Source organism: Budorcas taxicolor, chromosome 2 (assembly GCF_023091745.1).
Source record: "Budorcas taxicolor isolate Tak-1 chromosome 2, Takin1.1, whole genome shotgun sequence".
Lineage (NCBI taxonomy): Eukaryota > Metazoa > Chordata > Mammalia > Artiodactyla > Bovidae > Budorcas > Budorcas taxicolor.
The window spans coordinates 82,846,453-82,873,428 of record NC_068911.1 but is presented as its reverse complement, the minus strand read 5'-3'; the positions used below and the strand labels follow the sequence as shown (position 1 = coordinate 82,873,428).

General features: G+C 42.1%; 1 protein-coding gene across 1 annotated transcript in view; it reads right to left on the bottom strand.

Annotated features, from left to right (window-relative positions):
• ACVR1 (activin A receptor type 1) overlaps positions 1-26,578 on the bottom strand; it is a 139,346-nt gene extending 112,768 nt beyond the window's left edge. The window contains exon 1 of the mRNA XM_052636250.1: positions 26,554-26,578. The gene's annotated coding sequence lies outside the window, so the exon portion shown is untranslated. The remainder of the gene's footprint in view (positions 1-26,553) is intronic.
• Positions 26,579-26,976: the final 398 nt, after the last annotated feature.

Here is a 26,976-nt window from a genome sequence, read left to right as displayed (position 1 = left end):
TCAAAGTCAACATACACAGACCAAAGTTCCAGGCAAATTTGTCAATGGATTTCAAACAATTAGCAAGAGATAATCCCTGGAGATCTCAATACTAAGAGCAAGTTATGCAAGATGAACCTAACTTCGTTTTTCAATATGACTCCAAAACTAGAAGCACAAGGAAACATATTTCAGAAGAGCACCTGACAAAGTCTCCTATGAAATATCTGTGGTCAAGATGAACAAAAACAGGGCTTCCCTGGTAGGCTAGTGGTTAAAAATCTGTCTGCCAATTCAGGGGACATGGGTTTCACCTCTGGTCCAGATACCACACACCAAAGAGCAACTAAGCCCGTGCTCCACAACTATTAAGCCTGTGCTGTAGAGCCTGAAAGCCCCAACTACAGGGCCCATGTGCCACAACACTGAAGCCCAGACACCCTAGAGCCTGTACTCCACAAGAGAAGCCACCACAGTGAGAAGCCCGCGTACTGCGAGTAAGAGCAGTCCCTGCTCGCTGCCACTAGAGAAAGCCCACACGCAGCACAAAACCCAGCACAGCCAAAAATAAATCTTAAAAAAAAAAAAAGACAATGGACAAAAAGATAAGCAGATATATCTGTGAGTTACTGCAGTCAAAGAGCGCAGTAGAACTCATCTCTTCCCAAAGTGATAACGGAATCCCACAGGTTCAACAGGTTAGCGCTATGGAATGAGACCTGACAAACTAGAAGTCAATCAAGGTAAATTTAAGGTCCTACATGTAATAAAGGAAATAAAAGGCAAAGACACAGGTAGACAAGAAGTGCAAGGAAAACAGGCCATGGCAGCAGAAATTGAGTTCCATGGGTAATCAACTCAGTAAGTACAACAATGTGCATCTCTGAAATACAGCAGTTTCCATATGTACAAGCATGGCAGTCAGAAACATGAAAGGAGAGAAAAATCCACTCAAGAATATTGCAATCAGTTCTAAATACCAATTTTCAAAGACTTTCAATCAAACAGAAGCATGAGCAATAAGGTGGGTGGGATGGCAGTGACCACTGGGAAGCCCTGGAGAGATTCTGCTCAGATAAAAGAATATCTGGATGAATGAGACAGGTCTGATCATGTAAATATGATATAGTACTCTATTCCTTATAGCTGAAAAAAGAACAGCTCTGACCAAGGACAAACACACTGCACATACTGTAGACCAAAAAACCCAACCTTCTGACAGTCAGGGCTGTCCAAAGGTAGACAGAGCTCATGGTAGAATCTGCATCCCAAACTTTGCAGAACGTCAGCGAAGCCTGGGGATTCACTCAGAGGGTACAATTCAGAGCATCGCTGACTCTGGGTGGTCGGACTAAAGAACTCCTCATAAGCTTGTGACTCTACCACTAAAGAAGAGGCCACTGAGGAAGTAATGAATACACATCACTTCAGAAATATGTAACCAATGGCAGCAACTTCTGAAGAACAGAGGCAAAGACAGCATTATGTTTCAGAGAAGATGACCAAAGGCTGAAGGAGGAACAGCAGCAGTGAAATGAGTGGAATGAGTAGACTCATTTTTTTGAAATGCTTCCTCAGGAAATGGCTTATGAAAGTCATAGGGTTCAAAACATTTTGTTTAATAGCAGGAAAGATCTAAGCCCATTTCTAAGCTCGGGGGAAAAGCCAACAAAAGAGGATAAATTGGAGGAGTTTGAGGAGAAAGAGCAGAGGGAAAAATAAAGAGCAAAACCTTGGGAAAGGAGACTAAACTCAACCTGAAAATATCTGGCACAGGGTTAAATGCTGGACAACATTGTTAAGACTCATCTTCACATGTACAAACAAAAGTATTTAAAACTATGCTCTTTTAAATAGTTCTGCAAACATACCCCAGATAGGTACCAACTTTACCACAAATATTACAGTCTGCCATAGTTCCATGATCTAAACGATATTAATTCCCAATAAATTTTTATCACTTGCAAGTAATTCCTAAAACCATACAAACATCAAGATTCCTTTAAAAGAGTCTCAACATGATAGTATCAAAATTTTATGAAGCAGAGGAGGACTGTCCAACGTACTTAACCCTCAGGCATTAAGTACTGATAACTGACTCAATGGACATGAATCTAAGCAAACTCTGGGAGACAGTGGAGGACAGAGGTGCCTGGGTGCTGCAGTCCATGGGGTCACAAGGTGTCAGACACAACTTAGTGACTGACCACCACCAACAAATTGGGCTGTACCAATATGCAAAAGACAAAATTTTAAAAATTAAAACAAAATTTAAAAATTCAAGGCATGAGTGGATTGCTGTAATAAAAGGTAGTATGTTGAGATGTTTAAGAAAGTTCTCCCAGAAGACTTATCACAGAAGTGATGTTTTATAACAATAACGTCTCAAAACTAGATTTGAGTCAACATGAATAGTTTCCACACTGAAATTTTTTTTTTCACATTGAACTTTCATGTTTATTAAGTTATTCTTTTCTAAAGAGAATCTTTTCAAAATAATTATTTTTGGCTGCTCTGGGTCTTTGTTGCTGCACGTGGGGTTTCTCTAGTTGCAGCGAGTGGGGCTACTGTCTAATTTCAATATGCAACTTATTTTTTTTTTTTTTGGCTAAGTGATTTTTTTTTTTTAATTTTAAAATCTTTAATTCTTACATGTGTTCCCAAACATGAACCCCCCTCCCACCTCCCTCGCCATAACATCTCTGTGGGTCATCCCCATGCACCAGCCCCAAGCATGCTGTATCCTGCGTCAGACCTAGACTGGCGATTCAATTCTTACATGATAGTATACATGATAGAATGTCATTCTCCCAAATCATCCCACCCTCTCCCTCTCCCTCTGAGTCCAAAAGTCCGTTATACACAGCTGTGTCTTTTTTCCTGTCTTGCATATAGGGTCGTCATTGCCATCTTTCTAAATTCCATATATATGTGTTAGTATACTGTATTGGTGTTTTTCTTTCTGGCTTACTTCACTCTGTATAATTGGCTCCAGTTTCATCCATCTCATCAGAACTGATTCAAATGAATTCTTTTTTGAAATATTTTTCGAAACAGACTAAGCCAAATGAATGCTACTTACTTGAATTATCATAATATCCTCCCTGTTTCTAGTTTCACAATTACTCAAATATAAAATAGACTGTATTAGTCTGCTCAGAATGTCATAATAAAATAGCATATGTTGGGTGGTTTACACAACAGTAATTTATTTTCTCACAATTCTAGAGGCTAGAAAACCCAAGATCAAGGTGCTGGCCATTTCAGTTCCTGAGGAGGACTCTATTTCTTGCTTCAGGATGGTTTCCTTCCTTCTGTGTCCTCTTATGGCAAAGAGACAACAAGTTCTCTGATGTGGCTTCTTACAAGGGCACTAATTCCATCAGGAAGGCCCCACCCTCATAATCTTATTTAACCCCAATTATCATCCAGCAGTCGTGTATGGATTTGAGAATTGGATTATACAAAAGGTTGTGCTGTGCTGTGTTTAGTCACTCAGTCACATCCAAATCTTTGCAACCCCATGGACTGCAGCCCAGTTCAGTTCAGTCACTCAGTCCTGTCTGATTCTTTGCAACCGCATGAATCACAGCATGCCAGGCCTCCCTGTCCATCACCAACTCCCGGAGCTCACTCAAATTCACGTCCATCGAGTCAGTGATGTCATCCACCCATCTCATCCCGTCGTCCCCTTCTCCTCCTGCCCCGAAATCCCTTCCAGCATCAGGGTCTTTTCCAATGAGTCAACTCTTCACATGAGGTGGCCAAAGTACTGGGGTTTCAGCTTTAGCATCATTCCTCCCAATGAACACCCAGGACTGATCTCCTCTAGGGTGCACAGGTTGGATCTCCTTGCAATCCAAGGGACTCGCAAGAGTCTTCTCCAACACTACAGTTCAAAAGCATTAATTCTTTGGTGCTCAGCTTTCTTCACAGTCCAACTCTCACATCCATACATGACCACTGGAAAAACCACAGCCTTGACTAGATGGACCTTTGTTGGCAAAGTAATATCTCTGCTTTCAATATACTATCTAGGTAGGTCATAACTTTCCATCCAAGATGTAAGCATCTTTTAATTTCATGGCAGCAGTGATTTTTGGAACCCCCAAATTATAAAGCCTGACACTGTTTCCACTGTTTCCCCATCTATTTCCCATGAAGTGATGGGACCAAATGCAATGATCCTAGTTTTCTGAATGTTGAGCATTAAGCCAACTTTTTCACTCTCCCCTTCTACTTTCATCAGGAGGCTTTCTAGTTCCTCTTCACTTTCTGCCATAAGGGTGGTGTCATCTGCATATCTGAGGTTATTGATATTTCTCCCAGCAATCTTGATTCCAGCTTGTGCTTCTTCAAGCCCAGCGTTTCCCATGATGTACTCTGTATAGAAATTAAATAAGCAGGGTGACAATATACAGTCTTGACGTACTCCTTTTCCTATTTGAAACCAGTCTGTTGTTCCACGTCCAGTTCTAACTGTTGCTTCCTGACATGCATGTAGGTATCTCAAGAGGCAGGTCAGGTGGTCTGGTATTCCCATCTCTTTCAGAATTTTCCACACTTTCTTGTGATCCACACAGTCAAAAGCTTTGGCATAGTCAATAAAGCAGAAATAGATGTTTTCCTGGAACTCTCTTGCTTTTTCGATAATCCAGCGGATGTTGACAATTTGATCTCTGGTTCCTCTGCCTTTTCTAAAACCAGCTTGAACATCTGGAAGTTCACTCTTCACGTACTGCTGAAGCCTGGCTTGGAGAATTTTGAACACTACTTTACTAGTGTGTGAGATGAGTGCAATTGTGCAGTAGTTTGAGCATTCTTTGGCATTGGCTTTCTTTGGGATTGGAATGAAAACTGACCTTTTCCAGTCCTGTGGCCACTGCTGAGTTTTCCAAATTTGCTGGCATATTGAGTGAAGCACTTTCATAGCACCATCTTTCAGGATTTGAAATAGCTCAACTGGAATTCCATCACCTCCACTAACTCTGTTTGTATTGATGCTTCCTAAGGCCCACTTGACTTCACATTCCAGGATGTCTGGCTCTAGGTGAATGATCACACCATCATGATTATCTGGGTCGTGAAGATCTTTTTTGTACAGTTCTTCTGTGTATTCTTGCCACCTCTTCTTAATATCTTCTGGTTCTGTTAGGTCCATACCATTTCTGTCCTTTATCAAGCTCATCTTTGCATGAAATGTTCCCTTCGTATCTCTAATTTTCTTGAAGAGATCTCTAGTCTTTCCCATTCTGTTGTTTTCCTCTATTTCTTTGCATTGATCGCTGAGGAAGGCTTTCTTATCTCTTCTTGCTATTCTTTGGAACTCTGCATTTAGATGCTTATATCTTTCCTTTTCTCCTTTGCTTTTCACCTCTCTTCTTTTCACAGCTATTTGTAAGGTCTCCTCAGACAGCCATTTTGCCTTTTTGCATTTCTTTTCCATGGGGATGGTCTTGATCCCTGTCTCCTGTACAATGTCAAAAACCTCTGTCCATAGTTCATCAGGCACTCTATCAGATCTAGCCCCTCAAATCTATTTCTCACTTCCACTGTATAATCATAAGGGATTGATTTAGGTCAAACCTGAATGGTCTAGTGGTTTTCCCCACTTTCTTTAATTTAAGTCTGAATTTGGCAATAAGGAGTTCATGATCTGAGCCACAGTGCCAAAGAATACTTTCGAATTGTGGTGCTGGAGAAGACTCTTGAGAGTCCCTTGGACAGCAAGGAGATTAGACTAGTGAATCTTAAGGGAAATCAACCCTGAATACTCATTGGAAGGACAGATGTGGCAGCTGGAGCTCCAATAGTTAGGCCACCTGATGCAAAGAGCTGACTCATTGGAAGAGACCCTGATGCTGGAAAACATTGAAGGCAAAAGGAGAAGAGGGCAGCAGAGGATGAGATGGTTGGCTGGCATCACTGATTCAATGGACATGAACCTGGGCAAACTACAGGAGACAGTGAGGAACAGGGAGGCCTGATGTGCTGCACCCATGGGGTCACAAAGAGTTGGACACAACTTAGCGACTGAACAACAACATCATCCCCCAAAGACCCCATCTTCATATGCCATCACATATGAGAGTTAGAGCTTCAACATATGAATCTGGGGGAAATACACACAATTCACTCCATAGCATAGACAGATAATATTTTTAAAAATCGTCCTCAGAACTGCTACTAGTGATTGTTCCAAAATCTAAATCTGATTAGATCCTTTCCTATCTAAAATTCCCTCATAGCATAGTTTGGAAGGAGGATCTGATCTGAATTGTCCAGCAGAGAAGGAATCCTTCAGCTCAGTTCAGTTCAGTCACTCAGTCATGTCCGATTCTTTGTGACCCCATGAATCGCAGCACACCAGGCCTCCCTGTCCATCACCATCTCCCCGAGTTCACTCAGACTCATGTCCATCGAGTCCGTGATGCCATCCAGCCATCTATCCTCGATCGTCCCCTTCTCCTCCTGCCCCCAATCCCTCCCAGCATCAGAGTCTTTTCCAATGAGTCAACTCTTCGCATGAGGTGGCCAAAGTACTGGAGCTTCAGCTTTACCATCATTCCTTCCAAAGAAATCCCAGGGTTGATCTCCTTCAGAATGGACTGGTTGGATCTCCTTGCAGTCCAAGGGACTCTCAAGAGTCTTCTCCAACACCACAGTTCAAAAGCATCAATTCTTCGGCGTTCAGCCTTCTTCACAGTCCAACTCTCACATCCATACATGACTACTGGAAAAACCATAGCCTTGACTAGACGGACCTTAGTCGGCAAAGTAATGTCTCTCCTTTTGAATATACTATCTAGATTTGTCATAGCTTTTCTTCCAAGGAGTAAGCGTCTTTTAATTTCATGGCTGCAGTCACCATCCGCAGTGATTCTGGAGCCCAAAAAAATAAAGTCTGACACTGTTTCCACTGTTTCCCCATCTATTTCCCATGAAGTGATGGGACCAGATGCAATGATCTTCGTTTTTTGAATGTTGAGCTTTAAGCCAAGTTTTTCACTCGCCTCTTTCACTTTCATCAAGAGGCTTTTTATTTCCTCTTCACTTTCTGCCATAAGGGTGGTGTCATCTGCGTATCTGAGGTTATTGATATTTCTCCCGGCAATCTTGATTCCAGCTTGTGTTTCTTCCAGTCCAGCGTTTCTCATGATGTACTCTGCATAGAAGTTAAATAAGCAGGGTGACAATATACAGCCTTGACGTACTCCTTTTCCTATTTGGAACCAGTCTGTTGTTCCATGTCCAGTTCTAACTGTTGCTTCCTGACCTCCTGCATACAGATTTCTCAAGAGGCAAGTCAGGTGGTCTGGTATTCCCATCTCTTTAAGAATTTTCCACAGTTTATTGTGATCCACACAGTCAAAGGCTTTGGCATAGTCAATAAAGCAGAAATAGATGTTTTTCTGGAACTCTCTTGCTTTTTCCATGATCCAGCGGATGTTGCCAATTTGATCTCTGGTTCCTCTGCCTTTTCTAAAACCAGCTTGAACATCAGGGAGTTCACGGTTCACGTACACAATGTAGGTTTCAACCACCTCTCCAGCTTTATGTCATATCAATTCCCACATGTACCCTTAGCTACGGTTAAACTCAATTACCTGCTGCTTCCAGCATGTACCACTCTCCTTATGCCTTCTACCTTTAGACTACATGTTCCCTACTCTAGAATATTTCTGCCCCTACATTGTTAGGCTTAGTTCCACTTATTCTTTTTTTTTTTTTTAATGCTTTGGTAATTAGGCTTTTTTTAAAATGATTTACTTATTGTGGCTGTGCTGGGTCTTCATTGCAGGCTTTTCTCTAGTTATGGTGGCCATGATTCTTATTGTGATGGCTTCTCTTGTTCTGGAGCACAGGTTCTGGGCTATGTGGGCTTCAGTAGTTGTGGTTCCTGGGCCCTAGAGAACAGGCTCCATAGTCGTGGCCCATGGGCTTAGTGGCTGCATGGCATGTGGGATCTCCCTGAATCAGGGACCAAACCCGTGTCTCCTGCATTGTGGGTGGATTCTTTACCACTGAGCCACCAAGCCCCTCTAGTAAAGTGTGTACTTAATAACCTCCTTTGAGGTGGAACCTTCTCTGCACTCCTCCTCCCAAAGCTGGTGAGGTGCTCCCCTCTGGATTCGCTGCATCTTCTGCCCGCCCCTGTGACAGACAGCACCTGCCAGCCTGTACTTGAACTGCTAACTTATGTGTCTCCCTTTCTAAGCTGAGACCTGGCCTCTCTCCTGAGGCCAGGAAAAGCACCTTTGGTCCCTGTGTTACCAACACATATCAGTGCAAGGCGTATCACACAGTCGGTATTCTCCCCCTCAAAAAAAAAAAAAAAAAATACACAGATAAAAGCATGAATCAAATAGACCATAAAAGAGTTTAAGTAAAAGACAATGGAAGCATTTTTTACTTCTGACGTTTCACATCCATTTCCCATGGACATATGTCTAGTTAGTTAGACATCTGCACAAAGCTTTGGTGATTATCTCAGTCACCAGCAAAAAGGAACACAACATAGAAATCACTCTAGGGTCAAGAGCAAAGAGAGGAAGAGAATGAATAGAGCTGGCAAACACAGAACACGTAGCAGAGTGTTTATCTGTGAAAGAAACTTCACACTCCCCAATGTCACCGGTTCATTTACTACCTTTTAATATTCTTCATAAATGCCAATGAACAACTGGTAGACCCCTCACCAAATAAAACATCTCATTCAGACTTGCAGATGGCAATTCCGGGTTATCAATTGATTAAAGCATCCTCCCTAGAAAAACAACTCACTTGAACCTCCCTCAGCAGAAATGCCAACTTTTAATACAGGAATCAGAGCAGAATTGTGGGTGGTCTTGGGGGAAAGGCTTTATAAACTGTAAAATCCACCAGTAGTCATTACTGTCTGAATTATCCTTGTGAGGTGATGGTCCTTCAGCAGGAGAGTGGCTGAATTAAGTGAGAGAAATGACTTGGTGCTCCATCTGACTCATATTTTTTCTCCTCTCAAGAGAAACAAGCTCTAATGATACATTTTCTGATGACCAAACATTAACTCATCCACTGAAATCTCCTCAATGACTAAAAAGTTCCTTGCTTCATAATAAACCAGTAGCCTGAAAAGTTCATGTAAATACACACAAGGGAGTCAAATTTTTACATTTTTTTCCTCAAGCCATGACACCCTAAAAAAAGTCATCTTAAGAGCAGATTTTTTTAGACATGACTCTAGAAAAGAGGTTATCCGCTACTTGCCCTTTGCAGAGGCAGGGGAAAAAAAGTGCTCTAATACGCTATTGTCCTGTGGCTGTAATTAAGGTTGAAAAAGGCCTTCAGTTTTCCCCTTGAAGACGTCATCAGATTCAAATGACTCCTGTCTCATCCTCATCTCCCCTCAATGTGCTCTTTTAAAACAGCCTCCATGTCTTTCCATTTCCCCTGAGCAACTAACTCCCTGCTTTCAACTTTTCACCACTTATTCAAAGCCTGTCCTCTCTTGTCCTAAAAATTGCTGATTCCGTTTCTTTACTCTCTTTCATCATCATTCCCCTTCCCCAAATCCTAACACTAGATCTTTAATGACTCATGGGAAAGATAATTTTAAAAAAAATAAATTGACAGTGGTCCATTGTGATAAAATAGAGAATGCGTAACACAAAATAACATCTCCCTTGATTCAAAATAACAAGTATTTATTGAGTGTCCACTGTGTGACCTGTAGGAGCTACAAAACAAGATCAGCTTTCAGTAAAGCTGCAAGCTTTGTGACAGGGGCTGATTCATCTCCACATCCCTCCACTCAGCTCATCAAAGTATCTCATACACAGAGGAAGGCCCCTCTGAAGTCCAGAGAGGTTTGGGCCTCTTCCACTGTGATGCCTTCAGGTATTATAAAAAGAAATGTCAAAACTCAGTGACAAAAACTGTGTATGTTTTAAATATTTACAAAACATGCCAGGCAATATTATTGGGCTGGTCTCAAGATAATTACATGGTCCAGTAATGAGACAAAAGTTCAAAGTTGTATGATCCAGGACGCCTTCCTTCAATCCTGTTGGTGTATTTCTGGGCTCTGTCATTCAAAAGTAGTATTAAGACCAATTTGAAGGCCTTGAAAGTGGGCTGCTTGGGCCAAAGGGAACTTCTGTCCTCCACCACCACCACCTCCCAAGGGCCCTACATAGCAGCGAGTGGAGGAGTCATGGAAGAGTCGGTAAACAACTTTAACAGTGAACACAAGGTCTCTATCCTCAGGGAAGTTACAAACCAATTTTTTTTTAAAAAGGACACACTTTCCACCCCCACCCCTCCCCAAATATAACGGAAGAAATGTTGCACCAGAAGACCAGGACTACATCCTGGATCCATCTTTAATCATGGACAAGTCTTCAACACATTTAAACTTCAGGATTTTCCTTGTTTCTTTCCCCTGTAAAATAGAATATATATTAATTTTGGCCATGCCTTCTGTATAAAGGTTATCTAAAGGCTCATAAAAGATGTGGTGGTATTTTAGTAAACTGCAAAGCCCTCCACAAATGAAAGCTACATAGGCCCAATGGTTGAGTATTTAATCACATGCTGCCTTACCACTGCCATTAAAAAAAAAATGACATTTATAAACATATAAATTCAAAATTTGGCATTGTTGTGTCCAGCAAACAGTAAGAAAAGGGGAGAAAAGGCGTGTGACTATGACTTGAAAGTAAAGCAGTCTTATCGGGCCCCAGAGAGCTCTGGCAATTTTTCTGTGAATATCTGAATACTCCTTGTAATCATTATTCCTTGTTGAAATAACTCCCATGAGTAACCACAGAGATGACTAGTCCTCAAACAAACCCAGATTTACTCTCTAACGCCCCATACTATGCCAGGCTTCTTCTGCAGTTAGAACTTCTAGAGTCATTTGCCTGAGCAAGTCTCCTCCCTCTCAACCCCTCTAATCTCATTTCCTCGCTCACGCTAAGCATACACAAACAGGACTAACCTAAATTACCAAAACAAACTGCCCTGGAAAGCCCTTATCTGTTTGGGTCATAGGACCACCCTTCCCTTCCCTTCCTCCAGGTGGGTGGAAAAGACACTCCCCTGGGCATCCCACCCACTCCTCCGCTTTCCAGACTCAGGGTCCCTCTCCCTGCACACATCCCATGGACCTGTGGCAGATCACTCTCTCAGCCCTTCTCCCGAGGCAGGTTGCTTCCCCACCTCGAACTTCATGCCTGGACCTGGACAGGCTCTCATTGGAATCCAGATCAGCCTTTCCTCCTGAGTTATGAAGGCTCTTCTGACAGCTCCCCCTGGATGTCCCAGAGAACCTCAGGCAGACTAGTCAAGCTGAGCCTGGCCCCATCCAGCACTCCCCGGCCCCCATTCTGCTCTGCTTTCACCATCTATTCACTCCTGCTGTGACCTGAGACTCTCCTCCTCCTGCCTCACCGGGATCAGATTCAGTGAGTCGCCCACCTCAGCAGCCCTGAAATCACCACCATCCTCTCCAGCCACATCTGCCGCCGTTTCTTGACCAGACTGCGTTCCCTCTGGCTCCACGTGTGTTCCGCAAAGTGGGACATGTTTGACTGGCGGTCCCCCCAACATAATGCTCCACGGCTCTTCATTTTGTCACTTTCCAACAGTTAATGTTTCTCCTATTACATAGCAAATTCTTAAGGTGCACATCGAGACCACATTTCCACAAGTATAGTTGTTTTGAACAAATGATCATGCTCCTTAGAATAATGTGAGGAACCTTTAAAAATTCTGGGTACATCCCAGAACAGTTAAATCACAACCTTGCGCAGGGGGGATGTGGCGGGTAGGCGGGGCGCGGGCGGGTGGAGCATCAGGTTTGGAAATTCCAATGTGCAGATGAATTTGGGAATGGCTCTATTAGAATAAGCCTGAGAGACAAGTCTTTCAGGGAAAAGGCTTGAGACCATTTGAAGAAAATGAGTTAGTCAAAGGTATGGTAAACAGATAGGAAGGGTGCTCAGTTCACCCTGGTTTGTCCAGGGCTCTAGCACTGAAGATCCTGGCACAGCTCTTCATCACAGGCAAATCAGGACAGTGGGTGACCCTACTCGTCAGAATAGGCAGTGTCTGCAATTTGGGAATGAGTCCTAGTCTCTTCCAAAATGTGTTCAGCAAAATACTATCCCCTCTCCCTGGGGCGTGAACAGCTGTGTAGCCATAAAGGGTTCCACTGTGGAATAAACTGGAAAGACCCCAGGGATATCCCAGGATAGATGATTAAGTTAACGGTTTTCCTCATTGCCAGCCTTCCCAAAACTTCCAACATACTCTAGTCACTTACACTGTCTGACAGAAAGACATTGCCTGCACTTCTCAAGCTCATATGAGAGCCTTTGTTGGGGAGCACTGTATGACTGAGGATTCAAGAAACTTTTTGTTAAATGTTGCCTTACTTGTACTTCCAGGGAATTCTGGGAAAAAGTAAATCTCATGATGTCACTTCTTGCATGATCAACCTCCTGTTTAGGAAAAAAAAAAACACCCCAGGGACTTCCTTGAAGGTCCAGTGATTGAGACTCTCCATTCACACTGCAGGAGGCATAGGTTTGATCCCTGGTCGGGGAACTAAGATCTCACATGCTGCAAGTTTCGGGGAAACCATGTTAAAAAAAAAAAAAGTCTGTCTCCTTTTCTAGGTCTCCCATCTTTTATCCCTTTCTGTGTTCTATTGTTTTACAAATTTTTAGAAGCATTCAAATCACCTGGTGATAGTGCTGCAATGCTGATTCTGATTCAGTAGTACTGGGGTGGGCCTGAGACTGCAATTTTAGTGATGCTAACTCCCAAGTGATGCCACAATTACTAATCCGCCTCACTGGATGGCATCACCAACTCGATGGACACGAGCCTGAGCAAGCTCCGGGAGTTGGTGATGGACAGGGAAGTCTGGCATGCTGTAGTTCATGGGGTCACAAAGAGTCAGAAACGACTGAACTAAACTGAACTGCTAATCCAAGGACCACACTTAAGCAGTAGGGCTCTGGTCACTCAAGCCTCTGTGCCTCAAAAGCCCTTTTCCCACCTGATGCCTTCCCGCCCATCTTTTAAGATGCTTGAGAACATCACTGTCCTGAGAAAATGACTGTGCTGCCCTTTCAAAACAACCACACATCCCAACTTTATGCTTACAGCTCCGTTCTGGTGCTACACTGTTTTGGCTTGACCATTTTTCTGTCTCTCCCAAGCCGAGCTCTCTAACAGCCTGTCTGTCTCTACATGCTCAGCGCCTGGCACAAAGTAGCTAGTCAACAAATCTATGTAGAAGGAAGGAGTGGCCACACAATAAAAGAGATGCATGATCTTGGTCCAGGGAACACTTTTTAAAAATGAGGTTGTTAACAGAATCAAATTTTAAGATTCGAATTTTGTGGTTAAGAATCTTCAGCAGGAGAAACAAGCAGAATTTACGCTATCATTGCAGAGTCAAATCACAATGGATTATCATCGCCTATTTTGTTATAGGATACAAAACAATAAAATTCCCATTTTCTTGAAACAAAATCCAGATAATCTTCTGATGAACATTTAACAGACTAAAATCACTAGGCACCATGGGAAATGAAACACCACTGACCTCTAAATGTGCATTCATCCACTTTATGGAGAATCCTTTTGACAATTCCAAGTTTAAACAAACCTTTGTGAAAAGATTACTCCAGCAGGTTTAATGTAGTCACAGCTGTCACAATCATGGGCAATGTATCACACTTAAGAGAGCATTTGAAAATATGTCAATAATTATAATTAGACACTTGTACCAGATCTAATATACTTTCAATACCCTTTTACTTCAACTGATATGAAATTAAAACTAGTTACTTAAAACTGCAACTCTCAGATCATAATTTACTTCTAAAGTAGATATAAAACCTGTCACACTACTGAGATGGAGTACATTTTACTCAAGAGGGTAAAAGGCCACAGTATTGTAATACATCATTTTAGGTAAGGTGACCACCTTTAACACGCAAAGGGTAAAATATATTATCGAGGTACAAAATCTTCCATTATTTACCCACCTGTATCTAAAAATTTCCTCTTCAAAATTATGCACGACCCACACAGCCCAGAGATAATAATTCTTAACATTCCGGTGTATTTCCTACTAGCCTCTTTTTTCTATGTCCGTATAGTCTAAGACTACAAACCTGAACTGTACTATGTTTTATGTTTATGGAATTGTACATACTTTGTGTGTATGGAATTATACTGTTTTATAGTGTCCTGCTCTTTGTACTCAATGTTGTTTTGTATAACCTCCATGGCCAATCAATTTATTCCAAAATTTTCTTCATGCCTACAATGGATAAGGCAATATACTGTACTTGGGACAGGATACATGAACACAGGGATTACCAGACACCAAGTACAGAGATACTGCTCTTGGTATTTAACCACAGATATACTGATTATATATACATGATATATATGCTATGCATTATATATGCATACATACATATGTATATGTATAGATACATATATTATATATATAGTAGCACATGCAAGATACAGAAAAGGAAGCACTAACTACATGGAATAGCCAAGGAAAGTCTCTTTGAGAGGGTAGCTTTTAAGGTGAGATGTGTCCCTGGAAATTCACCTAATATTTCGTGATTATACATAATTTCCATGTTATTCATAATGTGTGTATGCATACACACATATATAGTTTTTGTGCATATACACCTATCCTTTATAGGTTACTATAGAACATTTCGATTCTTTTTTTTTTTTTTTTTTACTATTTTAAAGAGACTTGAATAAATTTGTATACTCAAAGAGCTTTAGTAAGTGATTTTTTTTTTTTTGATGAGTAACCAGGGGCTCAAAATCTTTTCCAGAATAATTACATTTATATTAGCAGCCCAAAATTCCCAAGTCTTTCAAGTGAAATAATCCAAGCATGTTGCTTAATTTTAGGGGAGCCAATTCCAAAAAACTACCGAAGTACAGGGAATAAACATGAATTTTATATTACATTTTATTTACTTGGTTTTGAATTTTTAAGTACATCTAATTTGGTAACCACCAAGAAATCCAATCATCTTATTAAACTATACCAGCTAAATATCTCAAAATTTTAAACAATCCCCTCTTTTACTTTCTTCATACTATAAAATACTTCGAAAGAGTTAAAGCAGTCTGCTCTGGCCTGTTCCATAAAATTTTTCTGTTTCTTAAAGATTGTCTATCATAGACCCATTGCTTTTCTAAAAATGCTATTACAAAAATAAAACATTTTTCCCTAAGTCTAAAAATCTATTGGCTCTATTCTTGATCAATAATAAAAAGCTGACTATATGAGTTTCTTTGTCACTAAAGGCCTACTTATCACTCACCGTATTTCAGAGAGAAAGAGAGACAACCAACCACGTAAGCTCTGCTTTTAACATAAAGCACAAACCAGACACAGTGCTTTAAAGCAATCAAAGTAAAGCTGTGGTTAGTAAGGTTCCCAAAGCCCAGGATTCTTCACAGACTCAAAATTATATAGGGGGAAAAAGTCATCAGGCTCCATTTACTGGAACAGCCAAAACAGAAGACAACAGAAGAGAATCAGCAAATTATTAAACTTCAGAAATAGCTGAGTCTGTGCCGTTCCTGACAGATAAGGAGAGAAAAGTGCCACAAAGAAAAAGGTTGATATAGTGACTTTTGGGAACCACATCAGTGGTTTACACCAGAGAACAGACTAGTGCTTGAGTCTTATGGGTTACTTTCTCATTTCCACCATGCCATTGTGCTTCAACCTATACTGAAAATTCAAATGTAAATATCCTTTAATTCAGCAACTCCAATTCCAGATACTGACCCCTAGATATACAGGAGATAGGGCTTCCCAGGTGGCTCTAGAAGTAAAGAACCCACCTGTCAAAGCAGGAGACATACAGACATGGGTTCGATCCTCGGGTGGGGAAGATCCCCTGGAGGAGGGCATGGCAATCCATTCCAGTATTCTTGCCTGGAGAATGCCATGTATAGAGGAGCCTGATAGGGTACAGTCCATAGGGACACAGAGAATCGGACACGACTGAAGCGACTTAGCACAACACACACAGAGCACGTACAAGAGATAGACAGATGGATCTGAGTTACACGGTTTCAGATCTACATATCCATCTATATATAAATCAATATGTAGATATAGTAGTAAATGTAAAGATAGGCACTGCAACATTGTAACACATAATGTTACCTAAAATAACAAGTGAAAGACTGGCTGAATACATTATGATACATCCACACAATGAAATACCTTTCAAAAGAAGGAGGGAACTGGATGGTACTGGTAGCAAAACATTTCCAAGGTAAGTTAAAAGAAAAAAGTCAGGTATAGAATTGAAATGTGCACAATATGAAACACTTATAAGAAAAACACATCCGTTTGTAAATGTAGAGACTATCATCGGAAGGATACACAATTAGTTTTAATCATGGTTTTTCTCCAGAAAGGGAAAGCAGAAGGCTGAAGAACCAGGTACCTTTCACTGTATGTCCTTCCCGTACTTCAAGTCTTGCCATGAGCACATGTAACATTATAACACAAAATTGGTTTCTAAAACATAGGACAGGGGGGCCTGGCGTGCTGCGATTCAGGGGGTCGCAAAGAGTCAGACAGGACTGAGCGACTGAACTGAACTGAACCATAAAATACTATAATGAATAAAAATGACTGGGGCGGGGGGGGCGGGCGGTGGGCCAGGACCCAGGATTGAACCCGTGCCCCTTGCAGTGGAAGCACAGAGTCTTAACCACTGGACCGGCAGGGAATTAAAATACATTATTTTTGAGGTTCTGGTGGGACACCAGAAAAAAAGTTTTAAGAACTCATATTAACATGTCCATGTAATGAAATAAATCTATTTGTGTATTAGAAATAAAACTCCAATTTGAGAAAAAATAAATAAAGAACAAGATGGCCCAAAATGGAGACTGAAATATCCAAGACAAAGATCTTTCTGAGAACCAAAGAAACGCTCTCCTGGAAGATTTCCATGTTCAATACCCACACCTGAAAAAGATCACTCAACGTAAGCTTAGAATGTCCTAGGACAATGGAACTTTTAAGGATTAAAAGGGAACCAGGGGAGAAGGAGAGTAGCTGAGGTGGATGTAGCTGATTAAGTAACAATGAGTTGGAGGGAATCCTAAACAAACAAGCCAAGATAAGGGGAAAAAACTCCTCTGAATTTGAAAAGGATATGCCTTTCTAAACTGGATAAAGGCAGGAATAAATCCCAAACTGAACCATTCTCTTTTGACTTTTTCCCCCAATCTCAGGGCATCTGTGATACAATTAAAAAAAAAAAAATCATTGCTTGAATTCTTTTCAGCTAAATAAGGCTTAGCAAAATAGGCATAAACATAAGTTAAAGGTGTCACTAATCAAAAAGTATATCTGCCTTTGAGTCTATGAGCAGATGTTCATCAGTTCCCATGTCCAAAAGCTGAAGACTGTTATTGTACTCCTTTGTTCAGATAAATATTTGGTTTATTTGCAAGACAGGGTGCACTTGACCCCAAAAAAAGTCAATAAGAGACTTTGAACTGTTTGTAGCCTCTTCATTTATCATTCAGATCTTAGCCCATGTTTTCCCATTTCCAAAAGGCACTTCCATCGTTTCCCACAGCTTCAACGCCTTGTTTCCAAGGTTCCAGTATCATATTTCCAACTCCTCACTAGACTCAAATAAGCCCTCTTCTGTATCCATGTCCCACCAGAACCTCAATGCCAATACCACACCCCATCTCAAACCAGGTCCTCTTACTAACCTTCTGCTTTAAGATCAACACCATTCTCCTAGTCATTGGTGTTCCAAAAGTTAGATATGCTTGCCCACTACCCATCCCTCCCTCTCTTCACAAAAATGATTTAATTAATCTATGGCTTCCCCAGCCCAAAGTCAAAACCCTAATTCTACTTTCATTTCTTCTTAGATTCTGGCCATCTGCCCTCATCACTAGACTGATCACCAACAGAAGGCTATATAACAGAGGTCTCACACTCATGCCTACAGGGACAATGCAGTTAGCATACAGCAGTAAGGCTGGTTAGGAGTCTGAAGAAATAAACAATAAATAGCAACTGGGCCTGGGCCTCAGTACCTGCGGGAAAAACAGGATGACAGAACTCTGGTGAACCCAGCACACACATCCCCTCAGACAGACACGATCACAGGTTTCCTGCAGGAATAGAGGCCTACTGCTGCCAGAGCTTTCAATTCTGCAGGAGTAGGTGGAAATTTGGACTTTTTTGTGTGAAATTTCCCCCTATTTAAATGTTGGCAACCATTTGAAAAAAATGTTTTGAATGCAATACCAAGCAGGACAAAACTGCAAGGTGGATTCAGCCCAGAAACCCTCAGTTTTCAAGCTCCGCTCCACAGCATGACGACGTGGGGATGCATAGCCTGGATTAAAGCTCAGACATGGGACCTCAGACTTCTTCCGTCACCCCTCTAAGTCTCAGTTTCTCTTTCTGTAGAATGAGGATATAAGATGAACTACCACATGGAGTTGTGTGATCCTTGAATGAGAGAATGCAAATAAGGAGCCTGATCAGGGCCTCCTTCACAGGTACTATTATGTTATTTACACTCTCTAAAAATCAAGTCTAAAACCTCCAGCCTGGCATTCAAAGTAAACCATAATTTGACTCTGTCTAAGTTTTCTTCTAAAGTGCTGACCTTCAGGTACTCCAGTCACATTGCAAACAGCTTTTTAACTTTATTAATTTCCATATTTGCTTAGCCAAAAAAAAAAAAAAAAGTGGGAGAGGGGCAGGGTATGCAATATAATCATTTAAATAACACTGGCCATTCTACTCAGGACACTTTGGCCCTGAAATTAGCGCAAACTGGAAGACAAGAGTCTGCTATTCCTTTGCAATGTCTCAGGTCTTAATGCCTCTCCGAGAAGCTATACCCCAAGGCACTGAGTCTGATTCCAGTGATTAAAAATATGTACAGTTCTGTGTTTTACAACTAGGCTCTTAAACAAAAGCCAGCTACCTCATATTTACTTGCCCCATTCCCTGCTTTCGGAATGTTGCCTGTTCTGTAACCTACACATATACATAATAGATACCTCTCCAAATGATAGCATCAAAATGGTACTTCTTTCCAAGGCCAGCTAAACAGCTACTTCCTCAAAGGAGTTGGTCTATCCTTATCCCTCTGTATCTTGTGACCAAGATACCTGGGAGTTCTGCCCTATTAGTTAGTTACATGTGCAGTTCTTCAAACCCTGATTCAAGTGCCCCTTGTGATCAACTTGGTTTTTTACTGAACTTGATAAATGTTTAATAAACGAAGAACAAAGAAGGGGAAAAAGATGAAGCGGCAGCAGCAGCAAGGCAAGGAAATGTTAACGATAAGGACAATGACAACAACGACGGCTGCTGCCATGGGATTTATGCTCTTACTTACATCTTTTAATGCAAAGAGCTGTCCCCTATTAATCCCGTGTTGCATTTCTGAACAATAAATGTACAGGGTCACCTTCTCCACCTCTCTCTCATCCTTTTGGGGCATGTTACCTACTGTCCCCGTATTACCGAAAAGTCCCCTTTCCATTCAAATATAATCTAAATAAACAGGGAGCTAAATGGCTCCTGCCACCAGTTTAAATCAATTAGCCCCACCTTCGATGTTGGTTGGGATCAAGATAATGATGCACTCTTGAAGCTGGTCCAAAACCCATATTAGTCACTTTAACCTGATCTGGAAAAACAATCAAAGACCCTTACACAGAGAAAAGAACAACAGGGTAGGGGAGAAGATGGGGGAGCAAAGTGGTGTGGGTCATCTGTAAGAATGACTAAGGCTCATACAAGAAGAAAAACAAAATTCTCACCCAGATTAGAAAATATTCAATAAACGAATTACGGCTAATTTTCACAATACCTAGAACAGGTTTTTTCAAACTGCTGGTTAGAACGCATTAGCAAGTCATGAAATCAATTTACTACATAGAGACCAGAATATTTTGTAACAAAAATTGAATTAGAAATTAGAAGGCCCTGCAACATTGTTCTGTAAAATGTGTAATTCAGCTTTATTTTTAATATGCACGTGTATGTACTTGGTCATGATGTAAAATGAATTACCAAGAAAGAGTCAAAGATGTTTTTAAAACATTGAAATAGAACGTGCGTGTTTATATAATCTCTGGGGACTAAGATTTTCCATTTTTTACTAGGCCACACTCATAAAATAAGAGAATGTCTGTTCTTGAAACCTGCTGTGCACAATAGTTCAGTTCTTCAGGTTCAAAAAAGTGCATTAAAAATTATCATTTGGCATATTTTTCCCTTACCATTTTCCTATTCCCAGAAAGGAAGGTAAAGGTCACTTGAGAAAACCACCTTCACTTTTTCTTCCTACTGATTGTCCCTCCATATATTTCTTTTTTGTTCTTGTTGTTAGGCTGGTTGTTTAATTTATTCAGTAACTTCTATTTTTTAAGATTGATGCAAATTATCAACACATTTATTGAGCAACTATATGCATACAAAGCATTCTGTTAGGAAATGTGAAAAAGGTGACATGATGGTATTTATTTTATTAATTTATTTTAATTGGAGGCTAATTACTTTACAATATTGTAGTGGTCCCTCCATATATTTCTATCTTGTTTAAGTTCCTAACCTCAAGTTACAAGCTCAAAAGCTCTAGCTCTCTTAGTGATATTTGCTTATAAGCATCAAACTATCACTTAGGGAGAGTGAGCAAGCACAGTCAATTTTCACCCAGAGTGTAACATCACTCATCAATCTTCAATAGTGAAGATTCAGAATTTGGTTTAAGATACCTTCTCAGTCTAGCTCCTCTAGACAAGAAATAGTTTTGCTCAACTTCTTCTTATGTTTCTCTCAGTCCCTGCTCTCCAAACTCCAAGTATCACCCTACATCTAACATTTAGCTTTGTCCAAGATCACCCCTATCTTCCTTTATCCCTTCTGCACATTTCTCATCAAACTCAAAGTTACTTTTTAGTTAAGTCAATAATTCTTCCATAACTACCTAAAAAAAAAAAAAAAGAAACAAAAACTACAGCAGTCTTATTTTCAATGGTCTCAATACTGCATGGTGGCCACCAAGGCCTATCTGGCTTTCACAAATGAGCAAGGCACCCTGCCATCAAGCATTTAAGTGGAAAAGGTCTACGTGGGATACCCACTCAAAGCAGCCCTTAAAAACCTACTGAAAGAGAAGTTTACTTTGGATTCCATCCATTTACCCAAGAGGTCATCCACCGTCCACCTCTCACACGAGTACTGCCTACCACACTATTTTCACTGTCAACTGTTTGAGAACAAACGCAACAGGAGAAAATCAGTGTCAAGGAGTCCATTCACCAATGTTTGAGTACCAGCCCCACTCCCCACCGCCCCACACATACACAGTACTTCAGGAGTCCTAGCTCTGCAGGGTAGGAAAAATAAGTTGAGATAGTCTTCCCCCCAAAAGAAGTGTCACCCTGAAATTCAAAAACAATCCAAAAAGGAAACATATATCAAAAAGAATAGATGTCTTTTGAGATCACTAAGTACAAGTTATAATACCATGCATAATAAATGGATATAAACAACAGTTCCTTCTACTTAAAGAGTGTCTTTTGTCCCCAGCTCCCAAACTCACATTTAAGGACCTGTGTCTGGCATCATCATCTCTTGAGACCACCTCCCTGACTGTCCAGAGTACTGGGTTATTTTGCCCCTCTCATATACAACCATCCATTCATTCTCTTAGCAATTAAAAAATGATTTACTGACTGTGTGGTCTGGGTCAGGTATTATATAAGGTGCAAGAGAGACACAAAAGATGAATAAGACACAAGGAGCCCATTAAGAGGATTTGAAAAATTTTTAGTGACAGAAACTGAATTCTTTAGAATTTTAAAAATACAGAAATGAATAACCTCAAGTCCTTGCTCCCAAAGAGATCACTCAAATCCCAGCATGAGTACTGAAGATGGCCAAACACTAGCAGAATGTCAAAAGGTAAAATCCAGGAAGCACATGCTTGCTATGAAACCACTCTGAGCCCTGAAGGATTTGGTTCTCCCCAAAAGTGTGGAAAAGGACAAAACAGCCAAGACTTAGCCTTATGATGAAAGAGCTGAACTCCTACAAACCCATCAGGACATCTGTGCTAAATAGGTCCCTCTGACCTAGTCCATCCTCCAAAACACAAACTTCACCTGCTGCATGAACTTCCACAAACTCTGGAAAGGCTAAAATTTAAAGTCACTTTCCCAGTCACAGAAATAAAGGTCAAATACCCAGAGCAAACAGTGAAGCAACTCCAGTGGGCAAAGTGGAATGTTGGTCAGAGACTCAAACCCAAAAATCAAACAACTGAGTCGTGGTGGCTCTGGAAAACAAAGCTCTCATGATCACAGCAGAGTCTTTAGACACATAAACAAGCTCAGATTTCCACAGACACACATAAGAGCGCAAGAACACTGATCAGTCGTGCAGCTGATGTGAGTATTGGGGTGGAGGGAAATACGCTCACTTTGACGTCAAAAAGGAAGCTGCTGAGCCTCTTAAATAATTTTGCGAGCGTAAGTTCAAGTAAAACTACCTTCTATCTGAACCAAATGCTGTGATGTGCCAGTCACGCCCACGTGAGGAAGCTCTTCTGTAAGTGGTCTTCCCAATACACAAATCCCGGTTTAGAACGTCTGATTCTTCAACTACCACAGCAAGCAAGGGCACTCTATGGCTAAGGACTAAAAGAGAAGAGGTAAATCTTCCATTTGGTTCTTCTAAGAGCTGGAGTTGGCTGCAGAAAGAAACAGCAAGTTTTCACTCCAACAGATCAAAGAAGGCATTTTGTACCAGGAAACCCAATTCAATCCTCATTTCCAGGAATAAAGCCACAGTGCCCAATATTTGCTTGGGAAAAATAAAACAGGAGACTATGTGGACTCCAGTTAAAATCTCTTGACAGCTTTATTTCCCAGCCTCACCAGTTTAAGGCTGTGAACATTTTAGCCAGGCACTAATTTAACTTAAATACCAACTCCCCAGTCTGAATAAGTCACACTTACCACCGGGTAGAAAAACGAAAGCGTTTTAACACTTCATGACAGTATTCTTTGCCCCGTCCTGAGCACGAGATGTATAAGACAAGGTGATACTGAGAAGTGCCAGCCTCAGCCCAGCCCATCTCTCCCATGACCGCAGTCAGGAGAAACCACACAGCAGCCCGCTATTATTTTAGTCACAACACTGGAAATAAGTGTGGAAGCAGGAGAAAATGGGTGGGGGGTGGGCAGAGGGGCTTACCTCAATCTTATTTGGGTATGACAACAATCAGCTTGCTTTAAAATTATCACCTGGGTTCTTGTCAATCAGCCAACAGTTCTTGTGTGCCTACTTCACACAGGCACCAAGCTAAGTCTATATAGTGCAGGGAAATATTCCCCAAGTAATCATTATGTTAATAGTTATGTGTTTAATTTTCTTCATCTTTTTACAAAAAAAGTATGTATCCTGTATGTAGGTTATAAAGTCTAAAAATAAAATCAGCACCCATGAACCCATCACTCAATCAAAAACCAGAATATCAACCAACACTGTATCATCTACCTACGTCCTCCACCCCACCCATATCCCCAGGTGCCTTCAGCACACACACACACACCCAGGAATTCATTATCCAGAATATGGGTTTCAATCTAAGTGTCAATGCATCTTTAGGATTATCTCCTAATTATAGGTGAGTTGGCTTTCCAAATACAGCAGTGATATACTGTTTCTTCTTAAAACGCGGTGTCTTTAAGGCTTTTTTTTTTTTAGGTAAACTGCTGCTTTAAAGAAAAATACTAACAGACTAAGTGAGACAGACTTAATTATGGTAAACTTATGACGATAGTGTAGAAATGAATTAAATTTGGCAAACACTGGCAAAAACAGCCGAGAACATAGGTTCCAGCATCCCACAAACTCCTGGTTCAAATCCTTACTCCACCCTTGATGAGCTCTACAGCTTAGGGCAACTAAGTTTTGCCAAGCCACAATTCTTTATTGTAAAGGAATGGAATAATAATAAAACATATGGTTGTTGTGAAAATATAATGAAAAAGTGCGTGTAAAGATCTGAGCACAGTGTCTGGCACACATCCAGTCCCCTCCTCCCCAAATCATATCTGTCATTAAATTCACTCAAAACATATCAAAGGATTTTGCCACCACCAATAGTTTATATTTCCCTAATTTCTAACATGTAAAAATAAATCAAGAGGCAGGGATCCAACAGCAGAACAGTCACAGAGGACAATTCCTAGTTCCAGCTCCTGTTTGCCTAAAATTATAGTATACACTCATTGATCCCATCTCCACCTCGTGACCTTGAATAGCAGGATCATTTTTCAAATCCATTTCTGCCCTGGCCCTTCCTCGCTGAGAAGCCTGTACTACTCAATCCAACCTTACCTAGAAGCCTATTACAATCATCACAGGACTAGGTCTGTGTAATGTAGAGTAAACCAGGCATAGTCTCTCTTTACTGATTCAGTCACTGTTTTCCATTCCACGGACAGGTGCACAAATTTGGTAAATCACTACTTAGAAAAACGATCAGTACTATTAACAGAATTAAATTCCTCACATCTGAAGTTAATTCATCACATTCCAGAATGCGGCATTCTCCTCCATCTTTACCCTCCATCATCCTTGGTATCCTTTTAAGTTACTCAGAGGTAACAAGAAACTTATTCGTATTCAAATAATCACTCTGTTCCAGGGAACAAAAGCTGTAAAACTACTACCTATATCAAGTTTTATCTAAAGCCACTCTCTCCACTTCAAGTAAATCTCACCCATACTGAAGAGAATGAATCCATCCTGGCCCTTGTTTTCTCATCTGTCCAGAATTTATTGCAACATCATTAACTACCTTTGAGTATCTTCACAAGGGCTGATTGTAGAAATGTGATTATCCAACACACAATTCCATCAACCTAAGGATTACGCATCTCAGCCTCAAAAGACTTCTGTTTTTTAATTCCAGGATAGAAAACAAAAACAACTGAATCAGGAAAAAAAAGTGGTTTGGTCTCAAAAGCCAGGTGATCCAAATCCTGTCTAGGCCTAAGATAACCTCCCGAACGACCCCTGTGTTCCCATCAGCAAAATGGGGAAGATCCATGTTTCACACTCAAGCATACTGTAAAACTGGAGGGCGAGGCCAGTGTCTGAGGTCAGCACAAGTCTAGCGTCTGCTGGCTGCCAGAGCCCGGGCCCCCCGCCAGCCACCCACCTCCAGAGACAAGTGCCAGGACATACTATAGTGTTTCCATTTAAGGCCCGCCACTTGGATCAGCCCATCTCTTGAAATTTCTTACCACCACCTTTCCAGGAAGAATTTTTTGGGGGGAAAGGGGAGGTGGTGTCTATTTTTTGCCACCGACTTTCATTGGGCTGTCAGAGTAATCTGCATCTCTCGAACAGGATTCTTTAAAACCACTGGGCTAGTCTGTGTTTAAATGCCAGGCCTCTTTTCAAAAATATACAAAATGCGGATGAGATAGTCCCTTCTCTCACAATCTAACTCCCATCACACACACTTCAAAAAAGAAAGAAAGCCCAATGAAATTAACAAATCCATTGTATTACTTTCCTATCTCTCTACCAAAGCCACAGTAAGCACAACTTTTTAACCAAGACTTTTCTTCTGCTACTAAGTGGAATGTTTTCTTCCCTAAGGAGCTGCTTCTACAGCTTCTTTCCCATGCAAGGAGCGTTCAAAACTCCAGAGGGAAAAAGGGGGGGGTCGGGGAAGATTGGGAGACCTATCTAGCACAAACTGGACAGAGCTGAAACAGTCTAGAACCCGACGGAAGTGAGTGCTTCCAGCACGGTAGAGGCCCACCTCTCTCCCCAGCGCACCCACGGCTCCAGCCTCACTGTTTTGGTTACAGTGTTGAAGGAAGGGTTTTAAACTTGGCAAAGTACCGTGCAACATCTGTAACCACATTTGCCTTCTGGGGATCGGAAGATGAATCCCACATTCCTGGCTTTGAAGCTTTTTGAAACTGCAGCTAGGAAGAACGGAGGGAGGGAGGGAGGGCGTTGAGCAGAGTTTATTGGCTGTCTCTCCAGCAGAAAATTCCTCTTGGAAGAGACGGATATTTTGAGGGTGGGGGTGATTTGCCCATCCCTTGACTCTCTACCAAGCTCAGCTGGGAAGGTGAGCCCCGTGGTCAGGCGGCCAGATCGATTTACAAGTCTGAGGCGCACACCCTGAAGGAGTTCACTACAGGCACACACACTGCAAACCCGAGACCACCCCACTCCATGCCTCTGCCCTCTCCCACATCCCACCAGCAGTTCAGGCCCACCGCAAGACAGTTTTGTTCCGCGGCTGCTTCCCCCACCGAGAGTGAATCGGCTTGGGGGGAGAAAGGAATGAAAGCGAGGGGGAGGCACCGCAGACGCCCACCCTCCACCCCCAATTCCTGCCCCTTTTCCCGCTAGGTTCTCCCCTCCCTCGGTCCCCCGGGCTCCGGCTGGCGCGGCGGGCGACCTGCCCTCACCTCTTGTCCGGCGGCTGCGGGGGGCTGAGCCGGGGGGAGGCGGAGTGCTAGCCAGCCGGGCGCTGCAGGTCGGCGCGGGGCGGGGCGGGGCGGTGCAGCCGGCGAGGGAGCCCGGAACTCCGCGGGGCTGAGGGCCGGCGGCCGTCCCCGAGAGGCGGCGGCGGCGGCGGCGGCGGCGGCGGCGGCGGGCGGGTGCGGGGGGCCGGGTGCCTTCCAGCCCTGGGGCCGGTGCGGCTGGCCGAAGAGCAGCCTGGCAGCAGCAGCGGCGGCGGCGGCGGCGGCGGCGGCAGCGGCAGCCACCCCGGGGAAAGAGCCGGGGGAGGGAGGGGAGGCGGGGTGAAGAGGAGGCGGAGGAGAAGGAAGGGGAGGAGGGCGGGCGGAATAAACTTCCCGAGGCGCCGCGGCACGGGCTGGGAGGACGGC